General features: G+C 45.7%; 1 protein-coding gene across 1 annotated transcript in view; it reads right to left on the reverse strand.

The window, feature by feature from the left end:
* Positions 1 to 8,826, reverse strand: part of Tab1 (TGF-beta activated kinase 1 (MAP3K7) binding protein 1) — a 27,913-nt gene that overhangs the window by 18,442 nt on the left and 645 nt on the right. The gene's annotated exons all lie outside the window — the stretch shown is intronic.

Raw genomic sequence — 8,826 nt, forward strand, 5'->3', positions numbered from 1 at the left:
TTCCTTTGGTATCAGGGATCTAACTCAGGTCCTTGCACTTGTGAGGCAGGCGGTGGTATCACTGAACTAAATTCCCGGCCCATGCAGTATATCTTGTATTCTTGATGACAGCCATTCTGATTGGTATGAGATGAAATCTTTTTTTTTTTTTTGGTACCAGGGATTGAACTCGGGTCCTTGCACTTGCAAGGCAGGCCACTGAACCACTGAGCTAAATCCCCAGCCCCGAGTTGGAATCTTTAGTCTTAATTTGTACTCCTCTGATGGCTAAAGATGTTGAACACTTTGAATATTGGGCATTTGTGCTTGTGAGAAGTGTCTGTTCAGTTCAGTTGTTCAATTCAGTAACTGGATTCTTTTGTTGTTATATTTTTCCAGTTCTTCATATATATGGGATATGAACCCTCTATTAGAACAACAGCTCGTAGAGATTCTCCCATTCTATAGACTTTCTCTTCACTCTGTTATTATCTTTGCTGTACAGAAGCTTTTTAATTTGAAGTCCCATTTGTCCATCCTTGCTATTATTTCCTGAGTTACTAGAGTTCCAGTTAGGAAGTCAATTTCTATTTCTGTAGCTTCAAGTGTTTCCCGTGTTTTCTGTAGTATTTTCAAAGTTTTAGGTCTTACAATTAGGTCTGAGGTTCACTTGGAGTTGAATTTGGTACAGGGTGAGATGGGATCTTCTCCATGTGGACATCCAGCTTCGCCCCACTGTACTGTATTTATTACAATGGCTCTGATTTTTTTTTTCTTCTTTTTTTCTTTTTTTGAGACAGGATTGTGCCGTGTAATTCAGGCTACCCTTGAAATCATGGCAATTCTACTTCACCCTCGCAAGTGCTGGGATTACAGGCATGTGCCACCATGCCCAGCTTCTACAGTATATCTGAAATTGGGTATTGTGATGCCTCCAGCGTTGCTCTTTGTGTTCAAGTTTGATTTGACCTGTTTTAAACCTACAGATCAACATGGGTAGAAGATATCTCCACTATGTTGATTATTCCAATGTACCAACATGGTATGTCGCTATATTTATGTCATCTTTACAGAACTTTTACTTAAAAAAAAAATCACATAATTTCACCACAGTGTTAAAAAGACACTGTCTTTGAGAACAGAAAATATGACTAAAAGTTACCAATGGAAATGAAGTGACAATAAGAGTTTAAATTCATCAGGTCCAATTACATTGGGCATTTAACACTTCTGGGTCAAGTGACAGCTAATGGGAAACTTCCTCCTAGTAACACAAAATAATTTCTAGCTCTAATTTTTTAAAAATTCGTGACCTGTTTTATTTTAAAACAAACCAATGTCCCTCCTAATATAGTAAACGGGAACATAACTCCTTTAGAACCACATATGGTATATGAGTATAGTAAACTCAATACACACATCCATTTGACAGACATTTGCTGAGCACTCACAACAGGCTGGCATTAGCTAGGTCCAAAGGACGACACAATGCAATGCAGCAGGAAAACAACAGGAAGGCTCATTGTTTGAGGCCTGCCTTGCAGGGGGAGAGGCTGCAAGACAATAAATGGACGAGACAGTTTTGGCCAGGAATATGTGTTCCGGCAAAGACCCCAGAGTAAGAAGATATAGTGACAGGCAGGGTCTTGGGGGTGGTGGTCAGAAGAGCAGACATCTCTGGGGGAGGTGAACTCAGGGCCAGACCTGAATGGCAAAGAGAGCAGGGAAGGAGCTGCTAGGCAGAGGGAACAGCATATACGAAGAGGTGGAAAGAATTTGCTGGCCTGAAAGACAGACAGACAACCTGGCACATAAACGTCCCAAGGAAACTCCCCTCCCAGGATCTGCCTCCCATCTCCAGCTGGAATGAAACTAAACCTAACACTGAGGAGACACCCAAAAACTTCTCCTTGGCCAAGATTATTCCATGTCCTCCTGAGAAGTTGGGTGGGGAAGTCACTATTTAGCACTCTCAAGTGTTGTAGGTGCTTTAAAGTAAGAGAGGGGAAGACCTTAGGCTCTACACCTAGAGTCCTGTCTGTACTATGGATGAGATTAAGATGGACTGGACTTGAATCCTCACATGAGGCGAACAATACAAAGTTTGCCTACAGTGCAAAGCCTGCCATCAATGCTGCAGTCACTGTGCTTCCTCTGCCATTATCTATCTAACTCCCACAGTGGGCAGGCAGGGGCTTCCAGGTGCAGGCATCTTTCTAACAGATCTATACTTTCCAAAAAAACAAACATTACCCAAGCAATGTACAGGCCCACTCCATGTTAGAGACATACTATTAAAAAGGCTAGAGAAGAGGTGTCGCACAAGCAAAGAAGGAAACACAACCAGGTGACTGTGGAACTTGCCCTGTCAGTGTTTAGGTGGCTCAGAGATAATTCCTGTGAAAGCATTTCACAGCAGGAGTCCAGGGCACTGCTATTGGGGTGGGCAGACACCATACTTACACTGTGGCCATATATGACTGAGAACAAAACTTCCCAAGTTACAAAACCCGTGAATGTCACAGCAGTCAACCCACTTAACAAGTGCCTTGTTCTTCAGTGAGTAATGTGGCTAATCTGGATAATTCTATACTAAGTGCTTTTTTTAAAAAAAGATAAGATTTTCATAATATTGATCTAGTAATATTTATTAAGATTGACCTAGTAACTACTGAGCTATATCCCAGATCCTTTAAATGATTTTTGAGACAGAGTCTCATTAAGTTGCCAGGCTGGGCTTGAATTTGCAATCCTCCTACCTCAACCTCCCAAGTAATTCAAGTAGCTTGAATTACAAGTGTGTCCCACTATGCTCGGCTCAATTCTTAACTTGATATAGGTACGTACAGGCTACAGATACACATAGTGCAAGTATCTTTCTTAGTGCGAAAGACAAGAAAAGAGACATTCTCAGTATAATCAGGAACAAAGCATTACTCAACATTCAACTGAGTCAGGTATGGTGGCTCATGCCTGATCCCAGCACTGTGGGAGGCTGAGGCAGGAGGATTCCAAGTTTGAACCCAGCCTGGGCAACTTAACAAGAGCCCATTTCAAAAAACTATAAAGTTTTGGAGATGTACCTCAGCCAGAAGCCCTGGTTCAATCTGTAGTACTAAAAATGAAATAAAACCAAACCAAACCAAACAATAACAAAGAAAAAACCACACAACTCAACTGGAGGTGTTAGTCTGGGCAATTAGACAAAAGAAAAGAACAGGAACACAAGAATTAGAAAAAAAGAAAAACAACTCTATTTGCAATTGATCTGACAGTGTACCTGGAAACCCTAAAGAATTAAGAAAACTAAAATAAAACAAAAGAAATCATGTGGCAAGATTAAAAAAAAAACATGAAAACCAACAGCTTTCATGTATTTAAATAAAAGACAGGCAACTAGCTCACCTCCCCCTGGGAACTCCTACTTGCTGTCAACTAAAATAGCAAGGGCTCCTTCTTGTGAAGCCTGGCGTGTCAGTGCCTCCCCCAACTGCTGAAAAAGGATTGTTAAACCTAAATTTATACAGGTCGGCTTCTACCTTACTGCTTTCATCCCAGCCTTCCAGACCGTTGACACAGTTTTGAATCTCACCCCTGACAGACGAACAATTTCCCGCTGCTGCCTAGCTCACACAGATAAAGCCTTCCACACAGCATTCCCGGTGACTTCCAAAAATGGTGACCAGAACAAAAGGTGCAGGAAGATAACCCACTTCTGGCAGGAGGGGTTCACACCAAAAGCAGAAGGGAAGTGACATCTCCGTGGAACATGTGCCCTCCTTGAAAAGCCAGACACACTCTGGGGGCCTCAAATGAAGAGGCTTCTGACCCCCAAGGGTATAGTCCTAGAGACCAGCACATACTTAGACAAACCAACTATTTATACACACACACCCTGCTGAGCAAAGTCCTACTTACTGTACATTGGCCCTCTTTAAACATTAAGTTCCCAGCCAGTTTGTCTTGGCTCGCTCTTAAGAAAAGAAAAAAATGACCAAAGAGTATAAAGGTGTCCCCTTTTCTTTCTTTCTCAGTCCAATCTACCCTCAAAGTCCCTGCTCAAACCCAGCTGGTGCCAGGGGTCTGTGTTCCCCGAACCTCAATTATCCATACCCCACCTTCAGTGAATTACCCACTTATTTTATCTTTATAGTTACATTTTTTTCTCACATAATTTCATTTTGAAAGTAAACTTTTTCAGTATTGTAATTGGAAAGCCAATTACTATTTGTTATACCTACAAGATAAAAGACAAAAGCAAAACTAGATTATTCATTTCTAGCCAAATCTACTGCCTGCTATAGACTGTGACCTGGTCTAGATTTTTAAAAAGAGGAAGACTAGCAAGTGTCAGAAAAGCATTAAGAACACAGTAGGACCAAACCAAGTCCTAAGGGCATCTGGAAGTCTGAAGGGAAACTGAAAGGGAACTGCTTTCTGGATTGGTAATGATGGGTTTTATTCACTGTCCAGAACAGTGAAGATGTCTGGAGATGATGTGTTGCAAGTTTAGTAGCAGTGAAATTTTTTTTAGTAGTATACAAAACACTGATATGTCCTTTATGATAATGGTGTCTCAGATCTAATGACAAGTGGGCAGTTTCTCATGACTCTGGTTTCTCCTCTCATGGCAGGCCCTGCCCAGAATGTGGTCCCCACAACACCTCAGACACCGATTCAATAACAAATGACCAGAGAATGCAGAAGACTACCAGAGAGAGAGCAAGAGAGTATTTGGTCTTCCTGGATTTCCCAGGGAGCCCAAGTTTTCCATCACACTGCTGTGGCTGAGTGAGCGCCTAGCTGGTGCGTTCACTGCCTCTCTCCCACTCCATCAGGGTTCTCCTACCAGGGTGGTTTCCACAAACAAGTCTGCCAAGTCTCCTCCTCACCTACACTGGGAACAATTTTCGGAAAGGTCACATATTTACGAGTCACACAAACCGCCCACACAGGTACTGATGCATACGTCCTTTCACGCCCCCAAATGCCAGGCCTGTGAGAGCTGGGGGCACGAGTCTTTGGGAAGCTGAGAAGGGGGCGACTCGCACTTGGCTCCCTCGGCCAGAGTCGCTCACACATGACAGCGAGCACAGGGACTGTCACTCCTCCACCGTGTGAAGGGACTGCATGTGAGAAGCACCAGGAAATCTGGTGAGAAGGAAGACTGCTCCAAGGGCCTCCTCTCCGCCTGCCCTCATGAAGGAGTTTCCCACAGTCCTCCTCTGGTAGGAAGCCTTCACTGCGAGCCCAACTGTGTTTTAACCAGGGGGGGCCAATGGACCCCGTGCACATTTATTCCAGCACAAGCTCCTCTACACCTCTGTGTAGGTCACATCAACAGAGTTCACAAATGTACCCACACAGACTGGTCTCAAAGGCCTGGGTAGCTCAAGCGGACAAAGCAAGTTCCCAGTTCAGGCCACAGCTTGAATATCAAATTATGGTATGAAAAGGCTGAGTGTTTGTGTGGTGAAGGCAACTGAATGCCTGTGAGGCCGAGGCTGAAAGGAAACTCAGCAAGGGAGGATAATGCCTCAGGAAGATGGCTCATGGTGAAGGCAGCAATTTCTCCTCTCTGAAAAGCCTCCTGCCATCTCCACCCCACAGGGTGACCCGCTTCTCTGAGGCCAACTCACTCCTGGCCCCACCGCTGCCAGAGTTTCCATCAGGGGCTCTCCCATCATCAGAGTCCCTGATACTTGCTGGAAGAGCCACTAAAGACTGGGGCAGTCCAGCAGCAGGGGCTAAGGGAAAGGGCTACGGTGACGGACTTTTTTTAAATGGATGTTTTAATTTTAGCTGACATATATTTATTTTAATGTACACTAAAAAAAATACATAGCTAGCACCTGTGCTTCATAGATACAATTACTCAGGAAATGCCTAAGCTAAAAAAATAATTGGTTTCATGTTGATTTTCTTTTTTTTTCCTTTTTTTCTTTTTTTGAGGGTCTCACTATGTTACCCACATGGGCCTCTAACTCCTGTGCTTAAGTGATCCTCCTGCCCCAGTCTCTGGAGTGGTGTGGGCTACAGGCATGTACCACCACCGGGCCTGGCTGATTTTCTTTTTTCTGGGGTACTGGGGATAGATTCCAGGAGTGCTCTACCACTGAGCTACCTTGCTAGCCTGACTTATTCTGAGACAGAGAAAAAACTCTTACTAAGTTGCCCAAGCTGGTCTCAAACTTTCCACCCTCTTTGTCCCAGTCTCCTGAATAGCAAGGATTACAGATGTGTACCACTGTGTACAGCTGATTTTCGTTTCAGACTCAACAGCCCAGGCAAAATCAATCTCTTCATTCTCACTGCCCACAAGGTGCTCCTCTACCAGGACTGCCCAACCCATAAAAGGCACTGCCATTATTCATACACAGCCTTGGCAAATGTCTTGGCTCTTCTCACTCTGCCATGCACCCACACCCAACCCCTCAGTATATCATACCAGCTCCTCCTTCAGAACAGCCAGACCCAGATACTTCCCACCACTCCCTGCCAGCTCCTGGCCAAGGCCCTATCCTCTTTCGCCTGGATGACTAGCAGTCACTCAGCAAGTCCCAGGCTCTTCCACTCTTGCCACTCAAAAGCATGAGGGCTGCTTAGCATGGGCACGACAACACAATGGGTTCAATTCCCACCAGTGCCAAACAAAACAGACAAAAACCAAGAGATCTTTCCCCAATCATAAATCAGACAACATTAGGCCCCTACTCAAAACTACCTAGAAACTTGACATCACATTTGGGGTAGAATCCAAAGGCCATACCAGCACGGCCAGCCTGGGTATGACGGCCCATGCCTATAATCTGAGCACTGGGGGAGGCTGAGACAGGACGACTGCAAATTAGAGCCTGGCCAGGGCGACTCAGTGACTTACTGTCTCAAAATAAAAAATTAAAAGGCAGGGAATGTAGCTTAATCTAAAGGGCCTGATTCGATCCCCAGTGCCAGGAAACAAACAAACAAAAGTAAGAAAAGCAAAACCTTCTGTGTTCTCTACTGTGTGCCCTGGGTGCACACTGCAGGTCCTCACTGACCCTCAAGTGCCTTACACACTGTGCTAGTGCTATGCTCCTCTGCCCACACCAGAAACGCAGGGAGGGTGGATGCCACCCCTCATTCATCTTCATATCCCCAGCCCAGTGGACAGAGCAGCAGCCTTCACAGCCACCTGCTGAACACGGGTATCTGAGCTTCTCTCACATCTGGGTGAGGAAGCCAGGTCACCCTGCCTGGAGTGGACACCCAGACACCTCGTGTGAAGGGATGCCATGTATGGACACCCCTGCCACTCCCTTGCCTGGCATCAAGAGGGCTATGTTTACATTTTTTTTAACTTTTTTTTTTTTTGGTACGGGGATTGAACTAAGGACCTTGCACTTGCAAGAAGCAGGCAGCAGAACCACTGAGCTAAATCCCAGGCCCTTGAGGGCTATGTGTAAAGTATTCTTTCTTTCATAGTCTACACCACCAGACAGGTGACACACTTGCCACTTGGGAGGCAGAGGCAGAAGGATGCCAAGTTCAAGGTCAGCCTGGGCAATTTAGTGAGACCCTGCCTCAGTATTTCAAAAAGGGATACAATATAGCTCAGTGCAAAGGCCCTGAGTTCCACCTCCAAAATCAAAACAAACAAATAAGTCTACCACCACCCAGCAAACACATTCTGGAGCTAGTAAAGTCCATCTTCTAATTCGAAGCCCTCGGGCTTTGACACACCTAGAAGCAATAGAAGCTGACAGCCACCTTGCTCTGCATGACCCAGGTGGTCATTCTCAGTAGGCTAACACAGCTCGAACCATCTACCATTTCTTCCCAGCCCCTCTTTCTCTCAATGCCACAACCAAGCTCGTGTTTCCTGGCTGCTTCCTACAATGGAGACATTGATACCAAGGTCCTGTCCTCTAGGGGGTTTACAGAGCAGAGGGACAGACCTCTCTGCTTCCAGCCTACAACAAACCTTCATAAGCATGCAGCAGTAAAGGGCATCTCTTACTCTTCCATTCCAATGCTGCAAGACTCTCAAAGGCAGAAGGGAACATGTCTGTCCATAAGGCAAGGCCTGTGCTGGACCTGGCTACCAACACTACTCCTATCTCACAAATACTGAGTGCCTAGCACAGTAGTGGTAGGTGCTGGGGACACAATGGTAAGCAGGGGATCACAAGTTCCTGTCTCCGAGGAGTCCCAATTTCTAGTTTAGGGGGCTGAGAAGCCCATAAGCAATTCTGAGTGCTATGACAGGAGAGGAGCCAGAGAACTGGCACCCTAGCCCTAGAAGAGTAAAAGAGGCCAAGGAGTTGACATAGGTGTGTACCTCCGTACAAAAGCACCTCTTGAGGACGTAGGCAGTGCAAGATCAAGATTATGAAGCATCTGGAGTCAATCCTCCCACTCCTGGCTCTCACTTCAGAGAAAGGAAACTGAGGCCAAAGGAGACATAGTGAGTTAGAGTCAGGACCAAAACCCAGGTCACGGCCACTTGTCATTCCTTCAGTGAAGCCCAGAGTTAGTTAAAGGGGTTTCTGGAATGAGACTACCTGGTTTTAATCCTGCCTCTGCCACTTACCAGCTGTGTGGCCTGGGGCAAATGACCGTCTCTCTGTGCCTCAGTTTCCTCATCTGTAAAATAGGAATAACTATAGTATCTATTTCCGGGGCTGTTATGAAAATTAAATACACAAATGTGAAGCAGTACAATGCCCGGGACACAGCGTGCCTTCTACGAGAGGATGCTGTTATCGTTGCAACAAGCGCTCGTGCCCAGGTTGGCGCCGCGTTCCCTTCCGGCTTCAGGACGCTCCCATGACGCGGGACCCCCGCGCCCTGGACCCCCAGGCGTCG

The sequence above is a fragment of the Fukomys damarensis genome, unplaced genomic scaffold (genome assembly GCF_012274545.1).
Source record: "Fukomys damarensis isolate Sample0158 unplaced genomic scaffold, DMR_v1.0_HiC HiC_scaffold_19, whole genome shotgun sequence".
Taxonomy (NCBI): domain Eukaryota; kingdom Metazoa; phylum Chordata; class Mammalia; order Rodentia; family Bathyergidae; genus Fukomys; species Fukomys damarensis.